We start from the raw sequence: 15,114 nt of genomic DNA, 5'->3' as shown, positions 1-15,114 counted from the left end.
TTTGACTTTTTGTGTCTCGATTTACGCTCGCGCGTTATGCCTTTGGATAGTGATCTGAACGCACGAACAAAACGGAGGTATTTGGACATAAATATGGATTATTTCGAACAAAAACAACATTTCTTGTGGAAGTAGCAGTCCTGGGAGTGCATTCTGATGAAGATCAGCAAAGGTAAGAGAATATTTATAATACTAATTCTGAGTTTAGGTGACCCCAGAACTTGGCGGGTGTCTGTATAGCTTGTTTTGATGGCGAGCTATGTACTCAGAATATTGAAAAATGTGCTTTCTCCGTAAAGCTATTTTAAAATCTGACACAGCGGTTGCATCAAGGAGTTCTGTATCTATAATTCTTAAAATAATTGTTATGTATTTTGTCAACGTTTATGATGAGTATTGTTTGTAAATTGAAGTGCTCATTCACCGGAAGTTTTTGCTGGGAATACATTTTCTGAACATCACACGCCAATGTAAAATGCTGTTTTTGGATATAAATATGACATTTATCGAACAAAACATACATGTATTGTGTAACATGATGTCCTAGGAGTGTCATCTGATGAAGATCGTCAAAGGTTAGTGCTTCATTTAGCTGTATTATGGGTTTTTGTGACACATCCCCTTGCTTTGAAAATGGCAGTGTGATTATTTTTGGCAGGGTACTCTCCTGACATAATCTAATGTTTTGCTTTCGCTGTAAAGCCTTTTTGAAATCGGACAATGTGGTTACATCAAGGAGAAGTGTATCTTTACTATCTTTACAATGGTGTAAAATAGTCGTATGTTTGAGAAATTGAAATGATTCGATTTTTAATGTTTTTATATTTCTCGCCGTGCTGTTCCATTCGATGCTAGCGGAACGCCTGTCCTCAACAGGTTTTAGCAGCCGGACTGTTCATGATGAGAGGTGGGGAATGTGTTTGTGTGCCTCCAATCAAGTTGATTTGCAAATTGTCATCGACATCGGTGTCATATTGACTAAGATATGATGGTAGAGATAATTTAATTTAACATTGAGCTTCAACCAATACATACTATAGTCGTGCCAATTCCTACGTAAGTATTATTCTGAAGTAATTTCAATGAATGGCTTTAATAGAGACTCATACAGCAACACATGATCTTTATCGACTTCATAGGATCGAAAAGAGATTGTTTATTTCATGTAAGATACGGCTTTCAATACCATTTTATGTGTACCAGGACTTGAAGAAAAGGAACTACAACAGATGTATTGGCATTTAGCTCACCTTAACTCACCGGTGGTGGTGACTGTAGTCTCTGGATATTTCCTGTAGTCTCTGGATGTTTCCTGTAGTCTCTGGATGTTTCCTGTAGTCTCTGGATTTTTCCTGTAGTCTCTGGATATTTCCTGTAGTCTCTGGATATTTCCTGTTGTCTCTGGATATTTCCTGTAGTCTCTGGATATTTCCTGTAGTCTCTGGATGTTTCCTGTAGTCTCTGGATATTTCCTGTAGTCTCTGGATATTTCCTGTAGTCTCTGGATATTTCCTGTAGTCTCTGGATGTTTCCTGTAGTCTCTGGATGTTTCCTGTAGTCTCTGGATGTTTCCTGTAGTCTCTGGATATTTCGTGTAGTCTCTGGATATTTCCTGTAGTCTCTGGATGTTTCCTGTAGTCTCTGGATGTTTCCTGTAGTCTCTGGATATTTCCTGTAGTCTCTGGATATTTCCTGTAGTCTCTGGATGTTTCCTGTAGTCTCTGGATGTTTCCTGTAGTCTCTGGATATTTCCTGTAGTCTCGGGGTGGTGGAGAGAACACTGCTGCAGGGAGACTCTGTTGGCGGGGAAACGCGACAGGGAGAGGTGATGGGTCTTGGGTCTGTGGGAGAGAAACAAATAACGAGTTAGTAAAGATTTGCCATATTCCCAAAGCTTGAAGAATGTGTGGAAGCCAGAAGCCAAAGTTAGTTAAAACACAAGTTTAACGACTGTATTATAAAAAATAACCAGAATCGAAAGCATTTGACCTACAATTGTTTTGACATCTACTACTACAGTTGATGATATAATGGAATCATGAGGTTTTCAGAGACATTGGCACACAAAAACTCTCTCTCCTTACCCCCGGCTCCCCCCCACCTTCCCTATTTTTCTCTCTGCATCCCTCCCTCTTTCCTTTCCCCTCCCTCCCTCCCCCCCTCCCTCTCGCTCTCTCCCTCCCTTTCCCTCCTCTCCCTCCTCTTTCTCCCTCCCTCCCACCCTCCCTCCCTCCCTCCCTCTCCCTCCCTCTCCCTCCTCTTCCTCCCTCCCTCCGTCCCTCCCTCCCTCTGTCTGTCCCTCCCTCCCTCCCACCCTCCCTCCCTCCCTCTCCCTCTCCCTCTCCCTCTCCCTCTCCCTCCTCTCCCTCCTCTTCCTCCCTCCCTCCCTCCCTCCCTCCCTCCCTCTCGCTCTCTCCCTCCCTCTCCCTCCTCTCCCTCCTCTTTCTCCCTCCCTCCCTCTCCCTCCTCTCCCTCCTCTTCCTCCCTCCCACCCTCCCTCCCTCCCTCTCCCTCTCCCTCCTCTCCCTCCTCTTCCTCCCTCCCTCCGTCCCTCCCTCCCTCTGTCTGTCTGTCCCTCCCTCCCACCCTCCCTCCCTCCCTCTCCCTCTCCCTCTCCCTCTCCCTCCTCTCCCTCCTCTTCCTCCCTCCCTCCCTCCCTTCCTCCCTCCCTCCGTCCCTCCTTCCCTACAGCCTCCATTAACTCAAGAGGCTCTTCTCCTATGGTGAACACTTATCACCAGGATCACTGCCACAGTGAGTGGTTTCTCAACAACGCACTGAGAGCCGGTTATTTCAGCGCAACTAACAGAATACTGAGAAGTAGCAGTGAAAAGGGACAATGTTTGTTTAAAGCAGCAGGACTATTCGAAATCTTTCAAATTCTTCCGGCGTTTGCTTTAGCCTGCCGTCGGTGTTTGTGACTATTCTATTGGCTTCATTGTAACAGGTAAACTCAATCAAGCACAGATACTGGTATTTGCAATGATTTAGAATAGTGTTTGAACCAGGTCTGAGCAGACAGAGAGTTCTATGACCCATGTGTTACCCTATTCCCTACGTAGTGGACTACTTTTGATGGGCCCTTTGTCAACAGTAGTGGTCTACGGTTCCATTTGGGATGCGTGCGGGCTTGTTTGTTGCCAGTCTCATTTTATCCCTTTTAATTATTCACACACACACACACACACACACACACACACACACACACACACACACACACACACACACACACACACACACACACACACACACACATTATATCCCCCGGTAATTATTCCAAGTGAGACAGACAGGGTTCAGGGTTCAGCGTTGAAGCTCTTCTAACCTCCACTCTGTCGCTGTGATCTGAATCATGATCAAAACAACATTACAATAAAAATGCTGTCTCGTTTTTTTTGTTGGTTCTTTTACAAAAAAATTAATTATTCATAGTTTTTTTTTTTTTTTTCCTTCAGATGTTGAGATGGTGATGACGTTTCCCTGGGGCCCAGGGGCGAGGAGAGGGGGGGGTGGAGAGAGAGAGGGGGGGTGAAGAGAGGGGGGGTGAAGAGAGAGAGAGAGGGGGGTGAAGAGAGGGAGGGGGGTGAAGAGAGAGAGGGGGTGGAGAGAGGGGGGGTGTGAAGAGAGAGAGGGGGGGTGGAGAGAGAGAGAGGGGGTGGAGAGAGAGAGGGGGGTGAAGAGAGAGGGGGGGTGTGAAGAGAGAGAGGGGGGGTGGAGAGAGAGAGAGAGAGAGGGGGTGGAGAGAGAGGGGGGTGAAGAGAGAGGGGGGGAGTGAAGAGAGAGAGAGGGGGGATGAAGAGAGAGAGGGGGGGTGGAGAGAGAGGGGGGGTGTGAAGAGAGAGAGAGGGGGGGTGGAGAGAGAGGGGGGGTGGAGAGAGAGAGGGGGGGTGAAGAGAGAAAGGGGGGGTGGAGAGAGAGGGGGGTGTGAAGAGAGAGAGGGGGGGGTGGAGAGAGAGGGGGGGTGGAGAGAGAGGGGGGGTGGAGAGAGAGAGGGGGGGTGAAGAGAGGGGGGGTGGAGAAGAGAGAGGGGGGGTGAAGAGAGAGGGGGGTGAAGAGAGAGGGAGGGGGGTGGAGAGAGAGAGGGGGGGTGGAGAGAGAGAGGGGGGGTGAAGAGAGAGGGGGGGTGAAGAGAGAGAGGGGGGTGAAGAGAGAGGGGGGGTGAAGAAAGAGGGGGGGTGAAGAGAGAGGGGGGGCGAAGAGAGAGAGGGGGGTGGAGAGAGAGAGAGGGGGGGTGAAAGGCGAAACTGTAAAAAACCAATAGCGTTGTAACCGGTGGAGTGGAAAGTTAAGCAGTTTATGACGTCCAATCAGTTCACCACCTCGTACTATTCAGGACCCAAACTGGGACATGTAGTTCTCTGTCAAACAGGGTCATGTTCTGTAGTTCTCTGTAAAACTGGTTCATGTTCTGTAGTTCTCTGTAAAACTGGTTCATGATCTGTAGTTCTCTCTGTAAAACTGGTTCATGATCTGTAGTTCTCTCTGTCAAACTGGGTCATGTTCTGTAGTTCTCTGTCAAACTGGGTCATGTTCTGTAGTTCTCTGTCAAACAGGGTCATGTTCTGTAGTTCTCTGTCAAACTGGGTCATGATCTGTAGTTCTCTCTGTCAAACTGGGTCATGTTCTGTAGTTCTCTGTCAAACAGGGTCATGTTCTGTAGTTCTCTGTCAAACAGGGTCATGTTCTGTAGTTCTCTCTGTCAAACTGGGTCATGTTCTGTAGTTCTCTGTCAAACAGGGTCATGTTCTGTAGTTCTCTGTCAAACTGGTTCATGATCTGTAGTTCTCTCTGTCAAACTGGGTCATGTTCTGTAGTTCTCTGTCAAACAGGGTCATGTTCTGTAGTTCTCTGTCAAACAGGGTCATGTTCTGTAGTTCTCTCTGTCAAACTGGGTCATGTTCTGTAGTTCTCTGTCAAACAGGGTCATGTTCTGTAGTTCTCTCTGTCAAACTGGGTCATGTTCTGTAGTTCTCTGTCAAACAGGGTCATGTTCTGTAGTTCTCTCTGTCAAACAGGGTCATGTTCTGTAGTTCTCTCTGTCAAACAGGGTCATGTTCTGTAGTTCTCTCTGTCAAACTGGGTCATGTTCTGTAGTTCTCTCTGTCAAACAGGGTCATGTTCTGTAGTTCTCTGTCAAACAGGGTCATGTTCTGTAGTTCTCTCTGTCAAACAGGGTCATGTTCTGTAGTTCTCTGTCAAACTGGGTCATGTTCTGTAGTTCTCTCTATCAAACTGGGTCATGTTTTCTCTGTCAAACAGGGTCATGTTCTGTAGTTCTCTCTGTCAAACTGGGTCATGATCTGTAGTTCTCTCTGTCAAACTGGGTCATGTTCTGTAGTTGGACGTCTATATAATAAACACAGCGCACAGCGTAATATGAATCCCACTCACTGACAGGCCGTGTTTAAATTCACGAAAGAACTTTACTTATTCGACTTCGAGAATAAGCAACCTTCAGATATTGCGACGACAAAAGAGATATGTGTCATTTCTGTTGGCACACAGTTTGACATCTGAGTTTCAGGAAAAGGATTATGAAGAAAACGAAAGCAACGGAAGGGAAAAGGGAACATTTAATCAGTCCTTTGTCAGAGTTAAAACTAGTCCAGAGTCTCTGTCTCTAATGGCATCCTATCTGATATTTAGTGCCCTAGTTTTGACCAGAGGGGCCCCCCGCTATATGGTCTGATATATAGAACCATTTGGGATGCAGAATGAACCATATCCACTGTTCATTCCGCATTATGAATCAGAACAATAACAGGAAGAACACTGATCAATACGCCGCTGTTAGCTGAAAGCTTTTCTGTTCCTGTGTGTGTGTGTGTGTGTGTGTGTGTGTGTGTATATTTCTGTCTGTGTGTGTGTGTGTGTGTGTGTGTGTGTGTGTGTGTGTGTGTGTGTGTGTGTGTGTGTGTGTGTGTGTGTGTGTGTGTGTGTCTGTGCCAATGTTTGTGTTGCTTCACAGTCACCGCTGTTCCATAAGGTGTTTTTTTAATCCGTTTTTTAAATCTGATTCTGCTGCTGCATCAGTTACCTGATGTGGAATAGAGTTCCATGTAGTCATGGCTCTGTGTAGTACTGTGTGCCTCCCATAGTCTGTTCTGGACTTGGGGACTGTGAAGAGACCTCTGGTGGCATGTCTTGTGGGGTATGTATGGGTGTCTGAGCTGTGTGCCAGTAGTTTAAACAGACCTCTGGTGGCATGTCTTGTGGGGTATGGATGGGTGTCTGAGCTGTGTGCCAGTAGTTTAGACAGACCTCTGGTGGCATGTCTTGTGGGGTATGGGTGGGTGTCTGAGCTGTGTGCCAGTAGTTTAGACAGACCTCTGGTGGCATGTCTTGTGGGGTATGGATGGGTGTCTGAGCTGTGTGCCAGTAGTTTAAACAGACCTCTGGTGACATGTCTTGTGGGGTATGGATGGGTGTCTGAGCTGTGTGCTAGTAGTTTAAACAGACCTCTGGTGGCATGTCTTGTGGGGTATGGGTGGGTGTCTGAGCTGTGTGCCAGTAGTTTAAACAGACCTCTGGTGGCATGTCTTGTGGGGTATGGATGGGTGTCTGAGCTGTGTGCCAGTAGTTTAAACAGAACTCTGGTGGCATGTCTTGTGGGGTATGGATGGGTGTCTGAGCTGTGTGCTAGTAGTTTAAACAGACCTCTGGTGGCATGTCTTGTGGGGTATGGATGGGTGTCTGAGCTGTGTGCCAGTAGTTTAAACAGACCTCTGGTGGCATGTCTTGTGGGGTATGGATGGGTGTCTGAGCTGTGTGCCAGTAGTTTAAACAGACCTCTGGTGGCATGTCTTGTGGGGTATGGATGGGTGTCTGAGCTGTGTGCCAGTAGTTTAAACAGACCTCTGGTGGCATGTCTTGTGGGGTATGGATGGGTGTCTGAGCTGTGTGCCAGTAGTTTAGACAGACCTCTGGTGGCATGTCTTGTGGGGTATGGATGGGTGTCTGAGCTGTGTGCTAGTAGTTTAAACAGACCTCTGGTGGCATGTCTTGTGGGGTATGGATGGGTGTCTGAGCTGTGTGCCAGTAGTTTAAACAGACCTCTGGTGGCATGTCTTGTGGGGTATGCATGGGTGTCTGAGCTGTGTGCCAGTAGTTTAAACAGACCTCTGGTGGCATGTCTTGTGGGGTATGGATGGGTGTCTGAGCTGTGTGCCAGTAGTTAAAACAGACCTCTGGTGGCATGTCTTGTGGGGTATGTATGGGTGTCTGAGCTGTGTGCCAGTAGTTTAAACAGACCTCTGGTGGCATGTCTTGTGTGGTATGGATGGGTGTCTGAGCTGTGTGCCACTAGTTTAAACAGACCTCTGGTGGCATGTCTTGTGGGGTATGTATGGGTGTCTGAGCTGTGTGCCAGTAGTTTAAACAGACCTCTGGTGGCATGTCTTGTGGGGTATGGATGGGTGTCTGAGCTGTGTGCCAGTAGTTTAGACAGACCTCTGGTGGCATGTCTTGTGGGGTATGGATGGGTGTCTGAGCTGTGTGCCAGTAGTTTAAACAGACCTCTGGTGGCATGTCTTGTGGGGTATGGATGGGTGTCTGAGCTGTGTGCCAGTAGTTTAAACAGACCTCTGGTGACATGTCTTGTGGGGTATGGGTGGGTGTCTGAGCTGTGTGCCAGTAGTTTAAACAGACCTCTGGTGGCATGTCTTGTGGGGTATGGATGGGTGTCTGAGCTGTGTGCCAGTAGTTTAAACAGACCTCTGGTGGCATGTCTTGTGGGGTATGGATGGGTGTCTGAGCTGTGTGCCAGTAGTTTAAACAGACCTCTGGTGGCATGTCTTGTGGGGTATGGATGGGTGTCTGAGCTGTGTGCCAGTAGTTTAAACAGACCTCTGGTGGCATGTCTTGTGGGGTATGTATGGGTGTCTGAGCTGTGTGCCAGTAGTTTAGACTTACCTCTGGTGGCATGTCTTGTGGGGTATGTATGGGTGTCTGAGCTGTGTGCCAGTAGTTTAGACAGACCTCTGGTGGCATGTCTTGTGGGGTATGGATGGGTGTCCGAGCTGTGTGCTAGTAGTTTAAACAGACCTCTGGTGGCATGTCTTGTGGGGTATGCATGGGTGTCTGAGCTGTGTGCCAGTAGTTTAAACAGACCTCTGGTGGCATGTCTTGTGGGGTATGCATGGGTGTCTGAGCTGTGTGCTAGTAGTTTAAACAGACCTCTGGTGGCATGTCTTGTGGGGTATGGATGGGTGTCTGAGCTGTGTGCCAGTAGTTTAAACAGACCTCTGGTGGCATGTCTTGTGGGGTATGGATGGGTGTCTGAGCTGTGTGCCAGTAGTTTAAACAGACCTCTGGTGGCATGTCTTGTGTGGTATGGATGGGTGTCTGAGCTGTGTGCCACTAGTTTAAACAGACCTCTGGTGGCATGTCTTGTGGGGTATGGATGGGTGTCTGAGCTGTGTGCCAGTAGTTTAAACAGACCTCTGGTGACATGTCTTGTGGGGTATGGGTGGGTGTCTGAGCTGTGTGCCAGTAGTTTAAACAGACCTCTGGTGGCATGTCTTGTGGGGTATGGATGGGTGTCTGAGCTGTGTGCCAGTAGTTTAAACAGACCTCTGGTGGCATGTCTTGTGGGGTATGGATGGGTGTCTGAGCTGTGTGCCAGTAGTTTAAACAGACCTCTGGTGGCATGTCTTGTGGGGTATGGATGGGTGTCTGAGCTGTGTGCCAGTAGTTTAAACAGACCTCTGGTGGCATGTCTTGTGGGGTATGGATGGGTGTCTGAGCTGTGTGCCAGTAGTTTAAACAGACCTCTGGTGGCATGTCTTGTGGGGTATGTATGGGTGTCTGAGCTGTGTGCCAGTAGTTTAGACTTACCTCTGGTGGCATGTCTTGTGGGGTATGTATGGCTGTCTGAGCTGTGTGCCACTAGTTTAAACAGACCTCTGGTGGCATGTCTTGTGGGGTATGTATGGGTGTCTGAGCTGTGTGCTTGTTGTTGAAACAGACAGCTCGGTGCTTTCAACATGTCAATACCTCTCATAAATAATAGTAGTGATGAGGTGAATCTCTCCTCCACTTTCAGCCAGGAGAGATTGACATGCATATTATTAATATTAGTTCTCTGTGTACATCCAATGGCCAGCCGTGCTGTCCTGTTCTGAGACAATTGCAATTTTCCTCAGTCCTTTTTTGTGGCACCTGACCAGACGACTGAACAGTAGTCTAGGGGCGACAAAACTAGGGCCTGTAGGACCTGCCTTGTTGATAGTGTTGTTAAGAAGGTAGAAACTAGGGCCTGTAGGACCTGCTTTGTTGTTAGTGTTGTTAAGAAGGAAGAAACTAGGGCCTGTAGGACCTGCCTTGTTGATAGTGTTGTTAAGAAGGTAGAAACTAGGGCCTGTAGGACCTACCTTGTTGATAGGGTTGTTAAGGAAGAGTAGCGCTTTATTATGGACAGACTTCTCCCCATCTTAGCTACTACTGCATCAATATATCTTGACCATGACAGTTTACAATCCAGGGTTACTCCCAGCAGTTTAGTCACCTCAACTTGCTCAATTTCCACATTATTTATTACAAGATTTAGTTGAGATTTAGGGTTTAGTGAGTGTTTTGCTCCAAATACAATGCTTTTAGTTTTAGAAATATTTAGGACTAACATATTCCTTGTCACCCACTCTGAAACTAACTGCAGCTCTTTGTTAAGTGTTGCAGTCAATTCAGTCGCTGTGGTAGCTGACATGTATATTGTTGAGTCATCCGCATACATACAAACTCTGGCTTTACTCAGTCAGTGGCATGTCGTTAGTAAAAAATTTAAAAAGCAAGGGGCCTAAACAGCTACCCTGGGGAATTCCTGATTCTAACATGATTATATTTCATAGGCTTCCATTAAAGAACACCCTCTGTGTTCTGTTAGACAGGTAACTATTTATCCACATTATAGTAGGGGGTGTAAAGCCATAACACATACGTTTTTCCAGCAGCAGACTATAATCAATAATGTCAAAAGCTTTACTGAAGTCTAACATGACAGCCCCCACAATAATTTTATCATCCATTTCTCTCAGCCAATCCTCTGTCATTTGTGTAAGTGCTGTGCTTGTTGAGTGTCCTTCCTTATAAGCGTGCTGAAATTCTGTTGTCAATTTGTTTATTGTGAAATAGCATTGTATCTGGTCAAACACAATTTTTTTCAGAAGTTTACTAAGGGTTGGTAACAGGCTGATTGGTCGGCTATTTGAGCCAGTAAAGGGGGCTTTACTATTCTTGGGAAGCGGAATGACTTCAGCTTCCCTCCAGGCCTGAGGGCACACACTATCTAGTAGGCTTAGATTGAAGATATGGCAAATAGGAGTGGCAATATTGTCCACTATCATCCTCAGTAATTTTCCATCCAAGTTGTCAGACCCCGGTGGCTTGTCATTGTTCATAGACAATTTTTTCACCTCTTCCACACTGACTTTACGGAATTCAAAAGTACAATTCTTGTCTCTCATAATTTGGTCTGATATACTTGGATGTGTCGTGTCAGCGTTTGTTGCTGGCATGTCATCCCTAAGTTTGCTTATCTTGCCAATGAAAAAGTCATTAAAGTAGTTTGCAATATCAGTGGGTTTTGTGATGAATGAGCATCTGATTCAATGAATGAAGGAGCCGAATTGGCTTTTTTCCCCAAAATTTCATTTAAGGTGCCCCAAAGCTTTTTACTGTCATTCTTAATATAATTTATCTTTGTTTCATAGTGTAGTTTATTTTTCTTTGTATTTAGTTTAGTCACATGATTTCTTAATTTGCAGTACGTTTGCCAGTCAGTTGGGCTGCCAGACTTAATCGCCATACCTTTTGCCTCATCACGCTCAACCATACAATTATTCAATTCAAGTGCAGCGTCTGGTTGCTCCTCATTACACACCACAGACCAGCAAATATTATTTACATCATCAACATATGAATCACTACAAAACATCATTGCAGGCAAGCAATACGCAGCCAATGTGATTTCAAAGATATTTATTTTTATCAGGATATTTTATACTTCTACTTGATTAGATTTTTATTTATTTGATGTTTTGATTTGTTGGCTTTACTTTTTAGTCCAGTCCCCCTGGGCCAGTAACCATCCAGTCCCCTGGGTCAGTAACCATCCAGTCCCCTGGGTGAGTAACCATCCAGTCCCCTGGGTGAGTAACCATCCAGTCCCCTGGGTCAGTAACCATCCAGTCCCCTGGGTCAGTAACCATCCAGTCCCCTGGGCCAGTAACCATCCAGTCCCCTGGGTCAGTAACCATCCAGTCCCCTGGGTCAGTAACCATCCAGTCCCCTGGGTCAGTAACCATCCAGTCCCCTGGGTCAGTAACCATCCAGTCCCCTGGCTCAGTAACCATCCAGTCCCCTGGGTCAGTAACCATCCAGTCCCCTGGGTCAGTAACCATCCAGTCCCCTGGGTCAGTAACCATCCAGTCCCCTGGGTCAGTAACCATCCAGTCCCCTGGGTCAGTAACCATCCAGTCCCCTGGGTCAGTAACCATCCAGTCCCCTGGGTCAGTAACCATCCAGTCCCCTGGGTCAGTAACCATCCAGTCCCCTGGGTCAGTAACCATCCAGTCCCCTGGGTCAGTAACCATCCAGTCCCCTGGGTCAGTAACCATCCAGTCCCCTGGGTCAGTAACCATCCAGTCCCCTGGGTCAGTAACCATCCAGTCCCCTGGGTCAGTAACCATCCAGTCCCCTGGGCCAGTAACCATCCAGTCCCCTGGGTCAGTAACCATCCAGTCCCCTGGGTCAGTAACCATCCAGTCCCCTGGGTCAGTAACCATCCAGTCCCCTGGGTCAGTAACCATCCAGTCCCCTGGGTCAGTAACCATCCAGTCCCCTGGGCCAGTAACCATCCAGTCCCCTGGGTCAGTAACCATCCAGTCCCCTGGGCCAGTAACCATCCAGTCCCCTGGGTCAGTAACCATCCAGTCCCCTGGGTCAGTAACCATCCAGTCCCCTGGGTCAGTAACCATCCAGTCCCCTGGGTCAGTAACCATCCAGTCCCCTGGGTCAGTAACCATCCAGTCCCCTGGGTCAGTAACCATCCAGTCCCCTGCCGTGCAACAACTGAACCGACTGATTCCTTCCTTCGACAAACAGCACAGTGTTACATCAGATCTTTCTTATTGATCTTAATGAATTGTTGGACTAATTAGTCTACTCTTAGACGTTATAAAACACTGGTAATGGTAACATGTTGGCTTCATTGACTCAGGGTCCTGTTACTTCTGGACTGAGATAGAAACTACTGTAATGTCCAATTAACAGAATGCACAGAGATGTCTGACAGGACAGCACACAATAAATAGCAGAACAACTATAACAAGGGGGTTGTCAAGAATTGTTACACAACTTATACAATTTGCATTGACCCTTTTTTTGTACTGACTCTATGCATACTCACACGCCAACACACGCCAACACAAAACACACACAAAACACCCACACACATAACACTTTGAATTCAGGACATAAAGTTAATTCCATTGCTACATTTTTGTGCAGTTTTTCACTTTAACGCCTTATTGCAAACAGGATGCATGTTTTTGGAATATTTTTTATTCTGTACAGGCTTCCTTCTTTTCACTCTGTCATTTAGGTTAGTGTTGTGGAGTAACTAATATGTTGTTGATCCATCCTCAGTTTTCTCCTATCACAGTCTTTAAACTCTGGAACTGTTTTAAAAGTCAGCATTGGACTCATGAGGGGTTTCCTTCCTTCCCTGAGGGGTTTCCTTCCTCTCCGGCAACTGAGTTGTATGTGTGGGTTGCAGAGATGAGGTAGTCATTCATAAATCATGTTAAACACTATTATTGCACACAGAGTGAGTCCATGAAACTTATTTGAGCTAACGGAATACGTGCTTTGAGCTAACGGAATATGTTCCTTTGAGCTAACGGAATATGTTCCTTTGAGCTAACGGAATATGTTCCTTTGAGCTAACGGAATATGTTCCTTTGAGCTAACGGAATATGTTCCTTTGAGCTAACGGAATACGTTCCTTTGAGCTAACGGAATATGTTCCTTGATTGAGCTAACGGAATACGTTCCTTGATTGAGCAAACGGAATACGTTCCTTGATTGAGCAAACGGAATACGTTCCTTTGAGCTAACGGAATATGTGCCTTTGAGCTAACGGAATTACATACGAAGTGTTTATTTGAACTTTAAGCTGCTTTAAAAACTTCACAAATTGTTTTACCCAACGATAAACTAATCAACACCAGGAAGGTAAGATGGTTGATTAATGTTAATATGATGTATTTGTCGATATAAATGCTTCGCTCATTTCGTCCTGTTTGAAGTCTCTTTAAAATGTTTTTATATAAAGGTACAGTGAAAGAACTAAGTGTTTCCGGGATTCTAGTCAAGAGTTTGAATGATTTCCATTCTGAATCATCTATATAATACTGTTAGTAAATAAGTCCAGCTGCAGGAGAACCAAGATCGCTGATGGGGGTCACACTCGGACAATCAGAGAAGGGATCGCAAATTATTGCGAATCCTGGTGGCACAAAATAATCAAAAGGTCTGACTGCACAGAGATGCTTGGGAAAAATGGTCACTACGGGAGACCAGGGTGTGTGTGTGTGTTTTTCAGGGGAATGGGGTGTATCTGAGCTCCATCAGCTTGGACTTGACATTAGTTAATCAAATCTCCCAATGTGTTTTGCTAAATGTTGCACGGCTTCTCAAACAGCTACAACTGTAAATGCATTCACACATCAGGTCTTCTGTTGAGCTGGGCTCAGGGATGGAACAACTGTTGAACATCTGAGCTTGTGGATGTTTGTGGGGGAAGGGTGGGGAGTGTGCGTGTGTGTGTGTGTGTGTGTGTGTGTGTGTGTGTGTGTGTGTGTGTGTGTGTGTGTGTGTGTGTGTGTGTGTGTGTGTGTGTGTGTGTGTGTGTGTATTCCACATTTGTTGCTAAGTGGTAACGATGTCAGTGACAGTATAGGATGAATCACAATATATTTTTCTCAAAATAATAATTGCTTGCCAAAAAAAAAATGGATTTTTGTAATGGCAATCCTGGTAATAGGCAACAATCCTTCACATTAACTATTATTATGCATATTATTCGTTAATTATGGAAATTAAGATACGTAAGATTTTTTATATATCATTATTTAAAAAAATATATATATATAATACAAATTGAGGTGAGGGCGTTTAAAATGTTTTTGGAGGTTGATCTGCTTCTGTTCTGTGGGTGGCACTGTATGCTCTTTTCGAAGGATGGGTCCCGGCCTCTCGGCGGGGGGATGGGGGGGGGTCTGCCGGTTGGAGTAGTGGAGAACAATTGGAGGTAGCAATGGAAATATCATGGTTGAGCTGCAGTTGAAGTGGGAAGTTTACTTACACTTAGGTTGGAGTTGTTAAAACGTGTTTTTCAACCACTCCACAAATTTCTTGTTAACAAACTATAGTTTTGGCAAGTCGGTCAGGACATCTACTTTGTGCATGACACAAGTAATTATTGTAACAATTGTTTACAGACAGATTATTTCACTTATAATTCACTGTATCACAATTCCAGTGGGTCAGAAGTTTACATACACTAAGTTGACTGTGCCTTTAAACAGCTTGGAAAATTCCAGAAAATGATGTCATGGCTTTAGAAGCTTCTGATAGGCTAATTGACATCATTTGAGTCAATAGGAGGTGTACCTGTGGATGTATTTCGAGGTGCCTCTTTGCTTGACATATTTTTTACATTTTACATTTTAGCAGACGCTCTTATCCAGAGCAACTTACAGTAGTGAATACATACATTTCATACATTTAATTTCATGCTTTTCTTTTTTTTTGTACTGGCCCCCCGTGGGAATCGAACCCACAACCCTGGCGTTGCAAACACCATGCTGGCGTTGCAAACACCATGCTCTACCAACTGAGCCACAGGGAAGCCCATCATGGGAAAATCAAAAGAAATCAGCCAAGACCTCAGGAAAAAAATTGTAGACCTCCACAAGTCTGGTTCATCCTTGGGAGCAATTTCCAAATGCCTGAAGGTACCACATTCATCTGTACAAACAATAGTATAAACCAAGTATGTATAAACCAAGTGTAAACACCATGGGAACACACAGCCGTCATACCGCTCAGGAAGGA

The 15,114-nt window shown here is 45.8% G+C and overlaps 1 protein-coding gene across 1 annotated transcript in view; it reads right to left on the bottom strand.

Moving 5' to 3' along the window:
- The window catches only part of megf11 (multiple EGF-like-domains 11), a gene marked incomplete in the record, with an annotated part of 249,854 nt that extends 248,270 nt beyond the window's left edge, over positions 1-1,584 (bottom strand). The window contains 1 exon segment of the mRNA XM_029752072.1: positions 1,251-1,584.
- Between the last annotated feature and the right edge of the window lie 13,530 nt (positions 1,585-15,114).

This window comes from Salmo trutta, chromosome 4 (genome assembly GCF_901001165.1).
Source record: "Salmo trutta chromosome 4, fSalTru1.1, whole genome shotgun sequence".
Taxonomy (NCBI): domain Eukaryota; kingdom Metazoa; phylum Chordata; class Actinopteri; order Salmoniformes; family Salmonidae; genus Salmo; species Salmo trutta.
The sequence above is the reverse complement of the archived record's forward strand: the minus strand, read 5'-3'. Positions and strand labels throughout refer to the sequence as shown.